The sequence below is a fragment of the Schistocerca nitens genome, chromosome 2 (genome assembly GCF_023898315.1).
Source record: "Schistocerca nitens isolate TAMUIC-IGC-003100 chromosome 2, iqSchNite1.1, whole genome shotgun sequence".
In the NCBI taxonomy this organism is placed as follows: Eukaryota; Metazoa; Arthropoda; class Insecta; order Orthoptera; family Acrididae; genus Schistocerca; species Schistocerca nitens.
Genome location: NC_064615.1, coordinates 982,554,501 through 982,575,540, shown reverse-complemented (window position 1 = coordinate 982,575,540; position 21,040 = coordinate 982,554,501).

Genomic DNA, 21,040 nt, shown 5'->3' with positions numbered 1-21,040 from the left:
GGAGAGATCTGCGTTTCATTGCTTCTAGAAGAGAGACAGTTTTTTTAGTTTGCCGGTAGCTGTTTATTATTTCATGATTACCGACTGCAGACACTCTTGTCCATTTACAGATCTGTTAAAAAATTTAAAAAACTAAAGAAAACTGAAAACTAAAGACACTTTAGATTCAAAAAGGCAGTAGAAGATAGTAATCAGAGATAATACGTATTAATAAAAGAAACCGATTCAAACCTAGATGCTAATGGTGCAGTTGGGATTAAAGTGTGTAACTGAAATATGTTAGTAGTCATCAACGAGAACGATTACACAAGCAAAACTGTGTTGTTCTTTCAGCAGAACGGTATTATGGAAATTGAAGGAGACTTAAGAACAAAATTCTAAATCGAATTAAAAGCTAAATTAGAAAGAGTACAATTTGTGATTGCTCGGAGCAAAAAATTTTATTTTATCAGGAGGAATCCGAAAGCAGAGCACAAGTAAAGCTCCACGATGATACTGAGTATATATGAGCTATTTGCATTGGTAAAAAGTGGGTAATGAGCTCTTGAATAAAGGTTCATGCCGTAAGTTCAGTCGCGGCAATAGGTTCCAGTATGAGTTTTTCACTCTGCAGCGGAGTGTGCGCTGATGTGAAAAATCCTGGCAGATTAAAACTGTGTGCCGGGCAGAGACACGAACTCGGGACCTTTGCCTTTCGCGGGCAAGTGCTCTACCAACTGAGCTACGAACCAGGAGAGCTTCTGTAAAGTTTGGAAGGTAGGAGACGAGGTACTGGCAGAAGTAAAGCTGTGAGGACGGGCCGTGAGTCGTGCTTGGGTAGCTCAGTTGGTAGAGCATTTGCCCGCGAAAGGCAAAGGTCCCGAGTTCGAGTATCGGCCGGCACACAGTTTTAATCTACCAGGAAGTAGGTTCCAGTACTTGACATATCAAAAATAGTGTTTTCTGCGCTAACAAAGTGCAAGACATGGCGTTTGGAGAAAGTACTGCGCTGGCCTAGTTGATATAACGAACTTCAACCGCAGTATACCCAAGTCAGAAATCCGCTAATTTATAAAAAAAACCTTGATTCAGAACTGGTTGGACCACCTTTCGAATGCAGTATGCTAGCGGTTTTGTGTACAATGGATCGACAAGTCTTTAGCAGGTTTCCTGAAGTACATGACAGCCCATGTGGAGCAGACACCCGATACTGTCCCAGCAGCGTTAGTAGTAGTAGTAGTAGTAGTTGTAGTAGCTCTATTCATCCGTAGATCTCTTTTTAGAAGAATATAGGACATTTCAAAGTATCTACAAGTTTAGACTAATTTAAAATAAGCTAATTCGTATACACATACATTTACAGACTTCTAGTTAGAGACAATCATTAGATTTACTCCTGGTAAACAACACATTTTTGACAAATAACTTATTAAATAATGTAATGCCTCACTGTTCACTCATATCTCACTATCAGTCATTGCACACACTATACACACATTATTTCATAACACTTCACTCACTACACACACATACACACACCGGTGATCTCGGGGCCATTTTCTGTACGGCAACTTCCCATTTGCTATCCTGAAAAACTGAGTCAGCATCCCCCTACAAAGAGCGTGATATTGAGCTCAGAAAGAGGAAGAGGTGTTAGTATTATGCTATGCATTGCTTCTGGGTAAGTTTTTCTAGAAAAGGAAAAAAGAATGAAAAAAGTGTAGTGTGAAGGTGTTATGTTGAATGTTGGATGTTTTATAATCGTTATTATTATTTAATTGAATATCATTTTTTACCAAAGCCATACCCTGTTTTATCTAATTAAGCCTTCAATATATAAAATGTATTACGTAACAGGTACTTTTTAGCTGCATTTTAAATAAATGTATTTTTGCAATTTCTTTAATCTCTTGGTAATTTTTTGTATAGTTTTATTTCTTGCTAGAAAATGCTATTTTGAGTGTTATGTTTATTTTTTCTTGGTAAATATAAGTTGATTCTAGCTTTTGTTCCATGGTCATGGAAAGAGCTGTTTTGCAGTTATTACAAATGTTATTTTTGGTGTGTGCAGCTGACTAGTAAACGTATTCACAGGGAGCAGTTAAAATCCTCAGTGTTTTGAACAGGTCCATATTGGTTATTATTCTTATGGCTCTTTTCTGGAGTTTGAAAATTGTGTTCATATTTTCTGCATTTGTTTCCCAAAAATAATGCCATAGCTAAGAACTGAGTGTACATATGAATAGTATATAAGTAAAAGACACTGCATGTTACACACTGATGATAGGATCTAAGGGCATAACACGCTGGTGACATTCTGTTTGCAAGTACCTCTGTGTGTTCACACCACTTCAACTGAGAATCAGTATTCATTCCTAGAAATTCTGCATTTGTTACACAATCTATAGAGGTGCCATCTACATTTAATTTAACATTGTCATTTTCCCTCTTCAAACTGAAATTCATGGCATTAGTTTTATGTTCAGTGTCAGTTTATTGCTTATTGACCAATCGTAAACTTCCTTTAAAGTTTCAGAGAAGAGAATTTTTTCACCATGAGTAACACTAGTGGGGAAAGTCATTGATGTATATCAGGAATAGTATTGGTCCTAATATGCTGTCTAGCAGAACCCTCATGTTAACGTATTTTGGTTCTGGTAAGTGTTTTACTAAATGTGTAGATCTGTTTGAAGTATGTTTTATCACTACTCTATGTACCCTCTCTGCTAGGTATGACCGAAACCAGTCATTAGCTGCCTCTCTTATTCCTAATGCTTCTGATTTATTTAATGGATTATTGTGGTCGAGTGTATCAAACGCCTTAGAAAGATCCAAAAATATGCCTGTGACACACTCATCTTTGTCAAGAGCATCAAGTACAACTTTTGTGAATTCTACTATGGCTGACTCCGTATTTTTGCCATTTCGGAAACCAAACTGTGATTCGCTTATAAGATTGTATTTATTCAGTTAATTCATTAATCTGTCTTTCATAATTGCTTTTATTATTTTTGAGAATGGTGACAGCAGGGAAATGGGCCGGTAATTTTCTGTCTTCTGTATTACCTTTCTTAAGCAAAGGTACAACTCTTGCCTGTTTTAACTGCTCTGGAAATGTCCCCGATGTGAAGGATTCATATATTGTATTTGTTTAGGGACCTTGTATAATCTCTATGCATTGTTTCAGTACACACATTGGTACTTCATCTAAGCCTACTGACGTTTTATTTTTTAGATTTGAACAGTTTTATTGACTTCATTCTCTGCGGCTGGAAGTAACATCATTGTATTTAGTACAACATTATTTACAGATATTGTGTTGTTTTGTGGAATTTTTGCTGTAACTTCTCTGCAATACTTGAAAAATGCTCGTTTACATAGTTTGCTAAGTGTTTGATCATGCAGTTCAGATCATGAGCATTTGGTGGCCAAGACCTCAACGTGAGTTGAGCTTTTCGAACCACTGCAACACGATTCTGGCCTTCCGACGTGGTCAGTCATTCTGCAGGAAGATGGCACCACCGCTAGAGACGATATCAAGAATTAAGACTTGGAGGTATTCCACAATAATGTTGGCGTAGACCATAGGTCCCATGGAAGCTCCGCCGAATGTGCCCATAGCACAATGCTGCCCCTATCGACCTACGTCCATGGCACGTAGCGTGTTTAGAGCAGCTGTTCGCTTGGTTGACGCCGTATCGTGGCACAATCATCGACCTGATGTTATAAAAAAAAAACACGATTTACCGACCAGGCGACATGATTCCACTAATCCGCGGCCCAGTTTCGTTGATCCCTGCCCAATGCAGTCTTGATTGGCTGTGTCGTTGCACGAACATAGGAACACTTACGGGCCATCTGCTACGGAAGCCCGTGCTGAACAATGTGGGCTGAACGGTGCGCCCCGATACACTTGTGTCTGCGCCAGCATTGTACTTTGTGTTCCCGTCAAATCTCCCACATGTCGCCGCGTGGTTTCATTGTCCTACAACAACATTCCACATACGTTCTTGACACTGGCACGTGACCAGCCAACCAGCTTCGCCTTTCGCAGATGCCGGCCGATGTGGCCGAGCGGTTCTAGGCGCTTCAGTCCGGAACCACGCGGCTGCTACGGTCGCAGGTTCGAATCCTGCCTCGGGCATGGATGTGTGTGATGTTCTTAGGTTAGTTAGGTTTAAGTAGTTCTGAGTCTAGGGGACTGATGACCTCAGATGTTAAGTCCCACAGTGCTTAGAGCCATTTGAACCATCTTTTGCAGATGATCGTTCCCGGGCGCCGGCCATAACAATCTGCCCCAAAGTCGCTCAAACCAGTATATTTCATCGTTTACGGCCATATCATCCCTGGAATGAATAACCGTTGATGTTTGCTCCGCTTATATTCTTTCATTACCTTGTCACGTATCCACAACACTACCATGTGGCATTCAGCCTCACGGATGGCAGTGAATGTTTTGACTCATCCATGCATATTATAAAAATGGATGTGTGTATGCGTGTATTTGTGTATGTTCCATATCTCCTCGTAAACAACTGACCAGCCAACCAGCTTCGCCTTTCGGAGATGCCGGCCGTTGTGGCCGAGCGGTTCTAGGCGCTTCAGCCCGGAACCGAGCGGCTGCTACGGTCGCAGGTTCGAATCCTGCCTCGGGCGTGGATGTGTGTGATGTCCTTAGGTTAGTTAGGTTTAAGTAGTTCTAGGTTCTAGGGGACTGATGACCATAGCTGTTAAGTCCCATAGTTCTCAGAGCCATTTTTAAGAACCAGCTACATGTCATAGTTCAGGAGATATGACATCATAAACGCCGGCCGGAGTGGCCGAGCGGTTCTAGGCGCTTCAGTCTGGAACCACGCGACCGCTACGGTCGCAGGTTCGAATCCTGCCTCGGGCATGGATGTGTGTGATGTCCTTAGGTTAGTTAGGTTTAAGTAGTTCTAGGTTCTAGGGGACTGATGACCATAGCTGTTAAGTCCCATAGTTCTCAGAGCCATTTTTAAGAACCAGCTACATGTCATAGTTCAGGAGATATGACATCATAAACGCCGGCAAGAGTGGCCGAGCGGTTCTAGGCGCTTCAGTCTGGAACCACGCGACCGCTACGGTCGCAGTTTCGAATCCTGCCTCGGGCATGGATGTGTGTGATGTCCTTAGGTTAGTTAGGTTTAAGTAGTTCTAGGTTCTAGGGGACTGATGACCATAGCTGTTAAGTCCCATAGTGCTCAGAGCCATTTGAACCATTTGAACATCATAAACAATGAGATACGTGAAAAGCTTCCTCATCATGTATGAAGTCCGCAGTTCGTGGTCTAGTGGCTAGCGTTGCTGCCTCTTGATTATGGCGTCCCGGGTTCGATTCCCGGCCAGGTTGGGGCTTTTCTCTGCCTGGGGACTGGGTGTTTGTGTCATACTCATCATCTCATCATCATCTTCATCATCATCCGTGACAGTGACTACATTGGACTATATAAAAAAATTGGACTGTGTAAACATTGGGACATCGTACAGACGCTGATAACCGCGTAGTTGAGCGCCTCACAAACCAACATTATCATCAGCATGCAAGAAGTTGAAATTTATTACTTCTCTGCTACTAACCCTATTCGCAATAAATTTCGCAGATGGCATCTACATATGCTGCTAAATGCACCTACAAAATTACGTCATGATTCCACACTTGTCCAGGAGATATGACGTCATAAACTGTGAGATGCCTGTTAAAATGCTGCATCATGCATGAAGTTCTTGTTTTCGTTTTGAATTGGAAACGGGCAAATTGAATACACGGGAAACGTCGGGTTTGTCAGTTAAGTAGTGTATGAAAATCAGTAAACTTGAACTTCGCGCAGTAGGCGAGCAGATGAAGTTCTGCAGGCGGTACCAAAGAGCTATTACCTGAACTTAATGGAAGAGCTCGACATTCACGCCCATCGACTAAAGACTCAGGGAGAACTGATCAGTAAGCTGAGTGGTTTTGCCCAGAACAATTGTATCTAGATTTTAAAAGCCATGTTGCGGTTTTTATCAGAGCTTCTTCCAGGTATTGGAGGCAGTGTGATGCGCCCGCTGCGCCGGAAACATCGGACACTGACGGCGTCGAACTACGTAACAACAGTTCAAAGAATATGTCATCCCGTTGGTTCTAGCATCGACGCAACAGCCTTAGCAAAGGATTAATAAGGAAGAAAAGAACAAACCTTTAACAAAAATTTATCTATGGGACATGTGAAATGTTATATAATGTTTGATGTATTAATTAAGCACACCAGACAAAAAATTAATCACCCATATGAGACATTACGTTAACACTGCGGAACACCGCATCTAGCCTCCACAGGGATCTTATTTCTTCAAGACAGAGAGTCCATAAGCCAACGGTCTTGGCGCAGTGGTAACTTATATAACTGTAGGTAAGCGCTGTCGGGCTTGGCTAGCACTTGGATGGGTGACCATCCGGAGCTGCCGATGGCTGTAGGCAAGCGGGTACACGCAGCCCTTGTGAGGGCAATTGAGGAGCTACTTGACCGAGAAGTAGTGACTCCGTTCACCAAAGCTGACAACGGCAAAGAGAAAGGTGTGCTGACCACATGCTCTTCCACATCCGCACCCACTTTCCACGGTAACCTGAACTAGTGTTAGCACGTCATGGTAGAAAATGCGCTCCCAGAACATCACAGAACCACATCGTGCCCGAAATACACCCGCCACATATTGCGGGTCAAACGTTCCATTGGCAAATAGGTGAACTCTACGCCTCGCATCATTTGAAAAGAGGCAAAATCGTGACTTGTCGGACCAAACTACACACCCCAGTCAGCTACTACCCACGATTGTGTAGTGTGACCTACTAAAGAAATATAGTTTATTTGCTACTGTGGGCAACGTCCTTTTGAGAGGTACCAGACGAATTACACCCCTTGCATGCAGTAATTCCTGTCGGGTTAGAAACCGATTTGCGTTGACAATACGAAACATTTGTCTCCGGTCCCTGTGGGTTGCCACCTTTCTACGACAACCGTTCTAACGCCGTGCTACAAGTGTCTACACCGTTCCCTGTAGACTAGTTGGACAGTTCTCGCTGATTCATCGACAAATCGGGAAACTTTATTCGCGCTGTGGCCATGGGCACTTCGAAACGTAACGACTCCTTTCCGACATTCTGTGACGTCCCCACACTGACCCATATTATTCCACTGGTTCCATGAAGCCGACTGGAGCATGCGCATCAATTCACTACCGCGACTTACGTCAGCGTTGGAAGCTCACGTGAGCACCTGGTACAAGCTATGCACTATCAGCAGCGCTCCAAGGAGACCAATGTACTCCTTTATGGGGTTGACTAATATTGTGTCCAGTGACTTCAAGGTAGTGCTTCCCAACCTAGGGGTAATTACCCTCTGAGGGGTTAAATGAAATTTTCTAGAGGGTAAAAACTAAACGATTTGATTGTTTCAGTCACGGAACAAAATTATCTTCAAAATATCATTACTGTTATCACAATTTTGTAAGACTCTAAAATTGATTATATAAGTGATCTATAATTATTTTTTATCAGTTAGTATCATTGATGTGTTGGAGGTTACAGGTACTTCACATAGTCCGCCCATTACACACATATTTTGTGCTATGTCCCGTGCATCGCTAGTGATAAAAGTGAGACACATGCGTAACAAATGCTAAATATCTAAAGAAAATGTCTTCTCCAAGTTGTAGATAGTACCTGCAGTAGTCCAGAAATTGCTTCATTACTCGCTTCGAAACAGACAAATCAATTAATTCACACTGCGACACAGCAACAACTACATGAGGGGTGCTATAATGCTGTACAAGTGTTATTATTATTATTATTAAAGTGATTAGATACAAAGCATTAACAGCCTGAAGTCGTCCAATTTCTGCCAGGTCAGCAGTAAAGAGTGCGGCAAAGAAGTGATTTACAAACATTAAGTGTAGTGCATATATCTGAACTTGTTTGATTTTAAATTGGATTGCAGTGTGCAGGTGAAGCAAGCGCCACCGTGGAGAGCAGAAATGCAGACGAAGCACGTTTTGTAACAAGTGTGCCCGTACTGTGGATACTTATCTTTCTTGTCTGAGTAGGTTACACTTGTGATGCACCACGAATTCCTTTGTCTTTCATTCTGACACACACACACACACTAAATATCGTTCCTCTTTCATCATTTAAAAAATAAAAGCGTTCCAGGAAAAGTCTTTCGCTCTACAGTTTAATCAAGTGCTCAAGTTGTTGGTAATGTGGTGAAGGGCCGGGGGGGGGGGGGGGGATGGAGGGGTACTAGCTAATGTGTGACTGCACTCCGCAGTAATGGTCTAAAAAAGGTTGGGAACTACTGCTTTAAGGAGACGTTCTCGTCGAGACCGATGAAAACAAGGATTTTTGTAGATAATTTCCATCCCTGAATTATAAGGGTGAGTCAAATGAAAATCAGTCCGCCTGACGGTTGGCCACACTGTTATTACATTTCGATACTATTACCGCTGTGGTACGGGAACGGCGTAAAGCCACGTCACAGGTGCATGCAGTTGTTTGGTTACGACCTCGGTTATTGGTGGACTGGTCTAGCGTTGTCGTCCAGCTAGCGCCTGCGAATCGACTACCCTTCACACCGTTGTGTAGCAGACGTGGCCTATATTCTTCGCCCGCCCACTACGTGGAATCTGGCGGTCACATGGTAACAAGATCCTCGGGCGTGGAACCACAGAACGATGAAGGCTACGCTTCAGCGATTTGCTTGGGAAACACTTCAACATCCTTCGTACTGCCCGGGTCTTGCAACGTGTGATTTTCACATCCATCTTGCCCTGAAGGAAGACATGCGGGATGTCGGTTGCAGCCGAACAAGGCCGTGCAGGAACAAATTCGACGAGTATACGAATTTCTGTAACGGAGATTTGCTTAAAAGATGCACCAGTGCTAATACGCAATATGAAAACCAAAGCTTCAATACTTGCATCTGGAAACTGAACTCAAAACATCTTCATTGAGGGGAAAAACTGTTGAAATATCAGCATATATAGCTGCATGTATATGTAAGTCCACAAACGCATTAGGAATCGTCATAGGGACGAAGAACAGAAAACGTTGCGAAGTTCTCTGACAGGAGAGGCGTGTTACTCCAACGCATTTATCTCCAAACAACATATTCCAGCGCGCGGATTGACAGACTAACCGAGTCATTTGATTTTTTAAATGGAAGATATTTAAAGCTGTTTTTTATTCGAAATTTTTTTTAGCATTTGAACATAGATAAGCATGCCAAGAAATTGACATGTTTTCATATAGCTTTTTTCTTTTTTTTTTTAAGGAATTTTTCAAAATCCCATCCTGATGGCCCCTACAATCATTCTAATTTAAGGATTTTCTATTTTCATAGGTTCCAGAAATTATTATTATTATTATTATTGTTATTACTATTATTATTATCCTCGTTTCAGAAACATATATAAAACACAGTTTATGTAATTGTTGACGGATCAGCATAGTTTATGTAATGTTTGACCAAAATTTGGCCACTTCCAGTGCATTTTCCGTTGCCTGGTGAAGCTCATCTTCTGTACAGGTGGATGGAAACAGTCGACTCTGAGGCATATGTTGAACGCTTTGTTCTTCCCCCCAAAGACATTGGGTTTTGTTTTCTTCAGTGTATCCCCTTTTCGCCAGGTTAACGCGTAATCTGCCAACTCCTGACCTCAGCACATCCAAGGACTTCCAGACTGGCCAATTCTCATCAAGACCAGGGGTCAAGATTTTGAAAATCTTTCCCAACCGGGAGGGTGGGATGTGTCAGCCCTCCATTGTTGCAGCCTAACGGTTTCAGCACTAACCACGAATCTTCGCGCAAACCAAGACTTATCGCGAGGCGCATACTTTGACAAGAGCTGAAGCCGCCTTTTTAAATTTTCTTTCAGATGATCACGAATGTATATACTCTAAGAGGACAAAAGTCGTGGGATACCGATACGCACATGTATAGATCGTCCGACATGAATTCATCTGAATATTTACGGGCCCAAAATGGTTCAAATGGCTCTGAACACAATGGGACATAACATTTGAGGTCATCAGTCCCCTAGAACTTAGAACTAATTAAATCTAACTAACCTAAGGACATCACACACATTCATGCCCGAGGCAGGATTCGAACCTGCGACCGTAGCGGTCGCTCGGCTCCACACTGTAGCGCCTAGAACCGCACGGCCACTCTGGCCGGCGAATGTGCTGGCCAGGGCAGCAGTCGAACATTTTCTGTATCCAGAAAGGCCCGTACAGGACCTGCAACATGCGGTCGTGCATTATCCTACTGAAATGGAGGGTTTCGCAGGGATCGACTGAAGGGTATAACCACGGGTCGTAACACATCTGAAATATAACGTTCACTGTTCAAAGTGCCGTCAATGTGAACAAGAGGTGACCCAGACGTGTAACCAATGGCACCCCGTACCACCATGCCTGGTGATATGCCAGTATGTTGATGACGAATACACGCTTCCAATGTGTGTTCACCGCAATGTCGCTAAACACGGATGCGACAATCATGATGCTGTAAACAGAACCTGGATTAATCCGAAAAAATGACGTTTTGCTATTCGTGGACCCAGGTTCGTCGTTGAGTACACCATTGCAGGCGCTCCTGTCTGTGATGCAGCGTCAAGGGTAACCGCAGCCATGGTCTTCTAGCTGATAGTCCATGCTGCTGCAAACGTCGTCGAACTTTTCGTGCAGAAGGTTGTTGTCTTGCAAAGTCCCTATCTGTTGACTCAGGGATCAAGACGTGGCTGCACGATCCGTTACAGCCATGCGGATAAGATGCCTGTCATCTCGACTGCTAGTGATACGAGGCCGTTGGGATCCAGCAGGGCGCTCCGTATTACCCTTCCGAACCCACCGATTCCATATTCTGCTAACAGTCATTGGATTTCGACCAACGCGAGCAGCAATGTCGCGATACGATAGCCCGCAATCGCGATAAGCTACACTCCGACCTTTATCAAAGTCGGAAACGTGATGGTACGCATTTCTCCTCCTTACACGAGGCATCACAACAACGTTTCACCAGGGAACGCCGGTCTACTGCTGTTTGTGTATGAGAAATCGGTTGGAAACATTCCTCATGTCAGCACGTTGTAGGTGTCGCCACCGGCGCCAACCTTGTTTGAATTCCCTGAAAAGCTAATCATTTGCGCATCACAGCATCTTCTTCCTGTCGGTTAAATATCGCGTCTGTAGCACGTCATCTTTGTGGTGTAGCAACTTTAATGGCCAGTAGTGTAGTTGTTGCATTACGCCGTGGAAAAGGTGGTCTGCCACGATGTTAGGGGGTATCCCATGACTTTTATCACCGCCGTGTGTAATTAAGTGGAAAAACCCCCATTTTAGTAAAACCAATCCTCGTATGAAAAAAAATTTGAACTTCACACATTTTCGTGCCTCTCGACCAGAACCTCCCCTTAACAATTACTGGTTGAAAGCGGTCCTCTTTGTTTTCAGTTGTTTCTTGTAATAGGCTTAAGCTATAACGTTTCCAGTTACAATGTAATACATAGTACGGTACTAGAAAGAAAGGTATAATGGATTCATTCAAAGAATACCTTGCCCAAAATCATGCGCAGAGCGTGTGAGGCGCTACCCGCGGCCAGTTAAAATCTAGAAGTCTGCACGCAAACTCTAATTAAAACGGTAACTGCAGTGTGACGATGCACGCCCATATCTGCATTAAACAGCCAGCCTCCAGCACGGCCTTGATGCGCTTCACGCCCTGCGCTTCGGTAACTAGGCAACGAGACAAGGCCAGCGGAAGTGCCCCTTAACTTCCGCTCTAGATAAGAACTTCGCATCCGCAAAGACGTTAGGTAACTACTGCGCTAGTTTGAGATTCTGGTAATAGATAGACCGTAAATTGCATTTAAGTGCCTTACAAGGGCTGACTCGGGTGCGAATATCATTGATTTAGCGTCTCCTTCCGATACGCAGATTCCATTTTCCTGCCTGTTTTCGGGAAAATAGTTTCGTTTGAGCATGACTCGTTGGTGGCGTGAAGTAACCGATACGTAGACGGCATCATTACGCCACGTAGTTACCTATCGTTTCTCAGACTGTGGAAGATATCAGAATAATATTTTCGACAAGTAATAGTAAGCAGGATCGCCATAGTTTTTCCTTGTTTTCAAAACATGTTTTGCTGACGAAAGTTTACTGTTTTCCTCTATAAGAAATAAATATTAACTGCGAAGTAGATAGAATTTGAAAGTAGGCATGCAAACCAATTATCTATCTATCTATCGCTTGCGCCGTTGTCGCTCATTTCGCGGGGGGGGGGGGGGTCGCGTGGTTAAGTCGGATTTGGCATGTTAATTTGAAGGGGTGGCAGGATGCCCTCCCTACCGCGATCCCGTACCCCCCGGGACGGAATCAGAGTACCCCATCTGTCGGCGTCTAGTGTAAATCATGGAAAAGTGCGGATGTGTTTGAAACGTCTGTGAGTCGTGTCACTGAGGCTGGACGTGGGGGCCATCCTGGTATTCAATTAGAGGGATGTGGAAAACCGCCTAAAAACCACATCCAGGCTGGCCGGCACACCGGCTCTCGTCCTTAATCCGGCGGGCGGATTCGATCGGGGGCCGGCGCGCCTACCCGAGTCCAGGAAGCAGCGCATTAGCGCTCTCGGCTAACCTGGCAGGTCGCATGCAAATCAATTATAATAACAATAAAACAACGTATTATCGATACAGGGAGAAGGAAGGATATCGTATGGAATTGAGGCAAAGTGCCTAGATTTTACCAACGATTTTGTATTACTTTCAGAAAGTCTGAGAAAAACTGTTACTCTTATCTTCTGAGGAGAATTTCAACTGAAAAAGATTACGACAAATTTCAAAAATAACTACGAGGGCTATTCGGAAAGTAAGGCCGGATCGGTTGCGAAATGGAAACCACAGTTAAAATCAAAAATGTTTTATTTGGAACTGTTTGCTTCACCTTCTAGCTACTTCTCTACATAGTCGCCGCTCCAACTGAGACACTTGTCCTAGCTTTGTACTAACTTTCCCATACTCTCATAGACGGGAGGACGACGGTTGAATCCCGCGTCCGGCCATTCTTATTTAGGTTTTCCGTGATTTCCCTAAATCACTCCAGGCAAATGCCGGGATGGTTCCTTTGAAATAGCACGACCGACTTCCTTCCCCATCCTTCCCTAATCCGATGAGACCGATGACCTCGCTGTCTGGTCTCCTCCTCCCTCCCCCCTCCCAAAAAAAAACAACAACTCTCATAGAAGACGGCAGCCTGTTCTTTCTGCCAGTTGTCTAAGCTGATTATCTGCTTGTTGTCCGTGAGGAAGTGTGGTCTACATAGCCAGGGGTTCATGGCAGCGGAGATGAAAATCAGAGGGAGCAAAGTGCGGGCTGTGTGGTGGTTGATCATACACTTCCCATCGAAAACTCTGCAGGGGCGTCATCACTCTCTCTGCAGTGTGAGGCGGGGAATTGTCATGAAGAAAGAAATGCGTAAGTTATATTATTTGGGGTTGCATGAAATAGGCGAACCCTCGCATTTGGCACCCATACTTGGTGGGAGACACTGCTCTTCTAGGCATCTTCAGGTGCTCACGGTGTGCTCAGAACTGAGAAGGGCGACGTGCCGCCATCGACAGCCATACTTGAGACACTGCCCAACACATCTGTGCGAAGCTTCGTCCCATTTTCACTGTCGTTTCCATTTCGAGACCTGCGAGACCTCACTTTCCGAATAGCCCTCGTAAAAACAAAAAGGAGATAAAACAGGATGAGCGAACACACTGAAATATATTGGACAAACAATACAGTAAAATAGAATGGAAAAATTTGTGATAGATGTAAGACTTAAAAAGTCTGCGTCCATAGTTGAGTGCTCAATACCGCTGAGTACCAAGCAGAGGATCCGAGTTCGATTTCCGGTACTGCAACGAATTTTTCCTAAGTGGGAGGACTGAAAGGGGCTTCACTCACCCTTGTGAAGCCAATTAAGAAGTTACATGATCCATTAGTAGCGGCTCCATATTACAGTAACTGACAATGGATGGGAGATGATTGTGCTGATCCCACACCCTTCCATACTGCATCCAGTGACGCTGCTGACAGAGGATGACACGGCGGTCGGCTTGCCAGGGCCTATGGACGGAGCTGCCATTTCATAAGATATAGTAAAATGCAAGTAGCACATAGTTTAACCAAACATATCTACAACAAAAATGTATGACTATAAATACAGAAGTAAAACAGTATATCAAAGTGGTAAGACTTGAATACTTACAGGCATGTGAATGCTTAACAATGAAATACAGGCTGAACAGTATAGAGATACTTTAGAGACGGGTTATTAGAAAAGTCATGATGCCACACAACAACATTGTGTTGGAAAATCAGAAGTGATCTAGCCAATCAAAGTATGCCAACAATATTAGCAACAATTTCAAACCAAAGATTATTTTTGTATGGACACCTCTACCAAATGGAAGAGAACAGGCTAACAAAACCAGGTTCATGTATTTCTGGAAAAAGAAGTAGGGTGGATTACAGAAATAAGAATTCATCGCAAAACAATTCTTTGAATGCAACTGGCATCCTAGTGAGAGCTTTCCTGACTTCCTTCTTGAAGCCATCGATCAACACGGCGACGGTTTTCGTTTGAAGATGGGAACGGAAATTGTATTGTAGGTGACGATGTGAAGATCGTTTTAATAGATTGTTGGACAAATTTAGATCGCCTTTACGCGCAAGCTTTGGAGTTATTTGACATATTTAATTCTTCCAGTGGTCTGCTTTAGATGAGATAACTGTCTGATTTTATTACTTCTTTTTTACTGGTCTAATTGCTTTATATTCTTTTTGTACCTTTTGATGATAAGGGTTATTATATTACTTTTTATATTGTTTGTTTGTGCCTTTGGTGGTTTCAGTTTCAATAAACGAGGTATAAGCATATCAGCTTTAACTGCTGAGATTTCAAACACTCATTAAATACAACACATTTTATGCTCCTGTTCATTTTCCTCCATCTACGGCATTTGTGTAAAACTCGCAGGAAACTTGGATTCTTTAATACAAAATGCACCCAATGATTTTTCAAATAAATTGAGATGTAGTGCCTCAAAATCAGGATTAATGGCTCCTGATCCATTCAACCTTATGTTTTCACCAATTTTCGAACTCGTCTCTTCCAAAGAATTCGATATAACAGAAACGAACCTGTTTTATAGAATGAAGTACTGATTTTAGAAAATTTATGAGGTACAAAAAGGAGAAATTAGGAACTACAGAGTAAGGAACATAAAGCATAGGAAGAAGATAAAGGAGTATTGGGAACTGCAGACTGATTATTGGTGACTGATTTTTGTGAAACCATGACAGTTTTAGCATCATTTATTTTAAACTAGCTGAGAACATGGCGTTGTGCAGGTGGGTATTTATTCTAATCATCTGTTAGTTCATCTCCTTCTTGCCTCTCTGTGTACATATTCTCCTTCCCTCCCTCTCTTCCATCTCCTCCACCCCCTCACTCTCTGTCCATCTCATCTGGTCCCTCTCTCTTTCCATCTCCTTCTGCCACTTTCTCTATCCATCTTTTCCTTCTGTGTCCATCTCCTCCCCTCCCATTTCTTTGTAGATCCCATCCTCTCCCCAAGTATCGCCACATTATCACCCTCACCCCAATGCGAGTCTCGTGATTAGTATCTCCACAGTTTGTCTTTCTAGATCGTAACTAATGAGTGTATCAAATTGCAAGCTTTTTATCCTTCGGTTTGTCCTTGTACGTACATGTCACATATATTTAATATACCGGGTAATCAAAAAGTCAGTATAAATTTGAAAACTTAATAAACCACGGAATAATGTAGATAGAGAGGTATAAATTGACACACATGCTTGGAATGACATGGGGTTTTATTAGAACAAAAAAAAAGTATTGCTAGACGTGTGAAAGATCTCTTGCGCGCGTCGTTTGGTGATGATCGTGTGCTCAGCCGCCACTTTCGTCATGCTTGGCTTCCCAGGTCCCCAGACCTCAGTCCGTGCGATTATTGGCTTTGGGGTTACCTGAAGTCGCAAGTGTATCGTGATCGACCGACGTCTATAGGGATGCTGAAAGACAACATCCGACGCCAATGCCTCACCATAACTCCGGACATGCTTTACAGTGCTGTTCACAACATTATTCCTCGACTACAGCTATTGTTCAGGAATGATGGTGGACATATTGTGCATTTCCTGTAAAGAACATCATCTTTGCTGTGTCTTACTTTGTTATGCTAATTATTGATATTCTGATCAGATGAAGCGCCATCTGTCAGACATTTTTTGAACTTTTGTATTTTTTTTGGTTCTAATAAAACCCCATGTCATTCCAAGCATGTGTGTCAATGTATAGCTCTCTATCTACATTATTCCGTGATTTATGCAGTTTTCAAATTTATACTGACTTTTTGATCACCCGGTACTTCGCAGGTAACTTTACACACATTTCACCTGTATCTCTAGCCCCACACTTTCATTTTTACGCAGCTCAATGTTTATAACGTGGTGCCTCCTGCACTGTGTGTCGCACAGTCATATATTTTTCAATGTACTCAAGCGGCAAATATGGATACTGTCTGCGAAATGTATTGTGAATAGAAATACTAGTAAAGAAGTAATAAGCCGGCCGTGGTGGCCGTGCGGTTCTAGGCGCTACAGTCTGGAACCGAGCGACCGCTACGGTCGCAGGTTCGAATCCTGCCTCGGGCATGGATGTGTGTGATGTCCTTAGGTTAGTTAGGTTTAATTAGTTCTCAGTTCTAGGCGACTGATGACCTGAGAAGTTAAGTCGCATAGTGCTCAGAGCCATTTGAAAGAAGTAATAAAAACATACACTCCTGGAAATGGAAAAAAGAACACATTGACACCGGTGTGTCAGACCCACCATACTTGCTCCGGACACTGCGAGAGGGCTGTACAAGCAATGATCACACGCACGGCACAGCGGACACACCAGGAACCGCGGTGTTGGCCGTCGAATGGCGCTAGCACTTGTGCACCGCCGCCGTCAGTGTCAGCCAGTTTGCCGTGGCATACGGAGCTCCATCGCAGTCTTTAACACTGGTAGCATGCCGCGACAGCGTGGACGTGAACCGTATGTGCAGTTGACGGACTTTGAGCGAGGGCGTATAGTGGGCATGCGGGAGGCCGGGTGGACGTACCGCCGAATTGCTCAACACGTGGGGCGTGAGGTCTCCACAGTACATCGATGTTGTCGCCAGTGGTCGGCGGAAGGTGCACGTGCCCGTCGACCTGGGACCGGACCGCAGCGACGCACGGATGCACGCCAAGACCGTAGGATCCTACGCAGTGCCGTAGGGGACCGCACCGCCACTTCCCAGCAAATTAGGGACACTGTTGCTCCTGGGGTATCGGCGAGGACCATTCGCAACCGTCTCCATGAAGCTGGGCTACGGTCCCGCACACCGTTAGGCCGTCTTCCGCTCACGCCCCAACATCGTGCAGCCCGCCTCCAGTGGTGTCGCGACAGGCGTGAATGGAGGGACGAATGGAGACGTGTCGTCTTCAGCGATGAGAGTCGCTTCTGCCTTGGTGCCAATGATGGTCGTATGCGTGTTTGCGCCGTGCAGGTGAGCGCCACAATCAGGACTGCATACGACCGAGGCACACAGGGCCAACACCCGGCATCATGGTGTGAGGAGCGATCTCCTACACTGGCCGTACACCACTGGTGATCGTCGAGGGGACACTGAATAGTGCACGGTACATCCAAACCGTCATCGAACCCATCGTTCTACCATTCCTAGACCGGCAAGGGAACTTGCTGTTCCAACAGGACAATGCACGTCCGCATGTATCCCGTGCCACCCAACGTGCTCTAGAAGGTGTAAGTCAACTACTCTGGCCAGCAAGATCTCCGGATCTGTCCCCCATTGAGCATGTTTGGGACTGGATGAAGCGTCGTCTCACGCGGTCTGCACGTCCAGCACGAACGCTGGTCCAACTGAGGCGCCAGGTGGAAATGGCATGGCAAGCCGTTCCACAGGACTACATCCAGCATCTGACCCCAGGAATGTGTCAATAAAGTTTCCCCTTCCTGGGACAATGAATTCACGGTGTTCTTATTTCAATTTCCAGGAGTGTATAAGATGCTGCAGTTTTTCACGTATCTCAGTGTTTACGTCATATCTCCTAAATTATGTGTCGTACAGTGATATATTTTTCCAAGTACATCCAGCGACATATCTGGATACTGTTTGCGAAATGTTTCGCGAAGTAGTAAATTAAACCATCATGCTTCATGCGGCAGTTTTACTGCGTGAGCGATGGAAATGTAGTAGGTGATAAACTTTTTTCCTTTCCTTTTTTGGAGGTTTTCAACGAGAAAAAATTCGTAAAGGTTTAAAATTATGTGTAACGTATATGGAAACTAAGTAGTCTCATTCTCAAGTACTGTGTGACTAAAGTAACGCTATTCGCGCGTCGTGCGCTACATTGGTTTTTGACGCCCACTCATTCAATATGTATGTGGTTCTCACGCTCTCAGCAGTTCTTACCAGACAGTAAGTGATATGGATACCACGTGTGATTGAAATCAGTCAAGAGGTTTAGGAGGAGATGTGGAACATACATACAAACCTGTATACGTACATCAAGTTTCATAATATGTATAGATTCTTCCATTGCTTTTACAGAAACACTTAACATCTTGATGTATATCTATACTCGGCAAGCCACTTTGTGGTGTATGACGGAGGGTACTTCTGTTGCACTATCATTTCGTCCGTTTCCATTTGCGAATGGAGCACGGGCTTAACGAGCGTCAGTAAGTCTCACTACCGACTATAATTTCTTTTAATTTTCAGTTGTAGTGGTTTAATTAAATGTATGTAGAGGGAAGCTATCTGATGCCTGACTTCATGGAACGTAAGCCCTTAGAATATTAGCACTTAAATTCTCCACGTTCCACAACGCTGCTTCGAATTCCATTGTTCAGTAAAAGAACACAGTAGCTGTCAAAAAATAAAAGTACATTTTACAGACAAGTTTACAACGATATGGCATTACCCTCATATTGTGAGAAGTACATGGAATGTGAATTAAGGTAACGCTTATTTCCTAAAACCTTCCTGTTCAGAATTTGCAGACTCTTTAGAGGACCGCATGGAACCCTGTATGAAAAGATGAATGACGTGTGTGTATGTGTGTGTGTGTACGCGCGCAACTCAAAACCATTCAAGCAGGTTCCGTGAATATGCGAACACTGCCTGGGATCTGTTTTTGCGACACAACTCTTCCATTTCACAGCGTCGTATGCAACTCGCATGGCTGTGCAGTAATTCTGGTGGTTTCCTTTCAGGGACGAACATATCGCTCTGCGTGTGAAGCATCGTCGAACTGCTCTTTTGCCCTACGTACACACATTACTGCTGTTTTGTGTGCATTTGGGGGTTCCACAGGCGTGGAGGTCTTCCACTGACGTGTAGGGCTGTGTAAATGTGTTTGCTAAAAGGAGAACCATACCATCTGCAACTTGTCTGCTTTTCGGAGAGACGGCTATTTGGGCAGTACAAGCGAGAAACAGATCCATTGCGAGATAAATTAATAAATCTTCTTGAATGAACTGCCACTTGTAGATACGAAGAACTGTTCTGTATGCTAGGAGTCAACAACAACTGGAATGCCTATAATTCTGAATAACAATCCACAGCACAACTTATAACTTAGTTCTTGATATAATCTGTATTAATGCTGTCGCAGCTGGACTACGTTGGCTCTCAACGTAACATAAACACTCTTCTTTTTAACACACACACCACGGTGCAGGAGACCAAATGTTGCTTCTTTAATACTTCGATTCCTTGAAATATAATAGGATGATCAGACCAAAATTTATGTTAATGCAAACAGTCTCTCACCGTTAAATTTTTTCCTTTACCTTACGAATGGTTTCGATACGTGAGATCATCACCAAATGCATCTAGAAAACACAGACAGAATATGAAGACTTTTTAAAGACATCATTACGATAGCAAACAATAGTATTGGTAATACGATGTTGTGCGTGAACTGAGAAGCAGCCAAAAGGCAACATATCAGTCTTCCTAAATTAGTAAACAAAACATAAAAAATGGTAGCCAAGACAGATATCATCAAAAGATGTAGAAATATATTTCAACGTTGGGCCACTGTACAGATCAATGTAATTATGTCACACTCTATTAATAATTCGTCAAAATAACAATGTTAGTATTTTATCTACCCTCAGAAACTGTGCTTGTATATAACTAAATAATAAGCAACCATTCGCATAAAACAAATTTAATTTCTTTATCGGTTTCGGACACTTAGTGCACCTTTTCATAAGGTTACACCTATCCCATTATTTGGGATTGTCAGCAATACGATGTTTGCAGCAAAATGCCGTGGTCATGTCGGTCGTAAGGCTGCCAACGAGGAAAAAATTGTAAGTCATACATCACGAAAGACATACAGTTCTGCTATCACACAGTCGAGCCGCGGTTCACAGAGATGTACAGGGGAGCTTCACATAGAGTGTATCCCAAAGTTGCTCTGAGAGCTGCAACACCGAGAATCAATTCTCGGCTTTGGGCAAGATCAGTGTATAGTTTTTTTTTTTGGGGGGGGGGGGAGAATAGAGTTTGGGGGATAGGGAGAATCAGCGTTCTTTATTTATGATAAAAAAACTACGCACTGACCTTGCCAAACGCCGAGAAGCGATTCTTGTTGCTGTAGCTCTCAGGATGCTCTCTGTGTGAGGTATCCCCGTGCATCTCTGTGAGTTGCAGCTCGGTTGCTTGACGGCCCAACATAGAGCTGTATGTCTTTCGAAATGTGGGACCTTGTTTCCTCGTCGACGGCTCTAGTTTTGCTGGACACCGGAGGCGATTCGACGCTGAAGTCGGAAGCTGCGTTGTTGATAACGAGCGAGGCTGTATAAGAGCGACCATTTCCGGTCGCTCTGCCAGTCTGGATTGGACTGCTGCACAGACAACTACTTTGAACG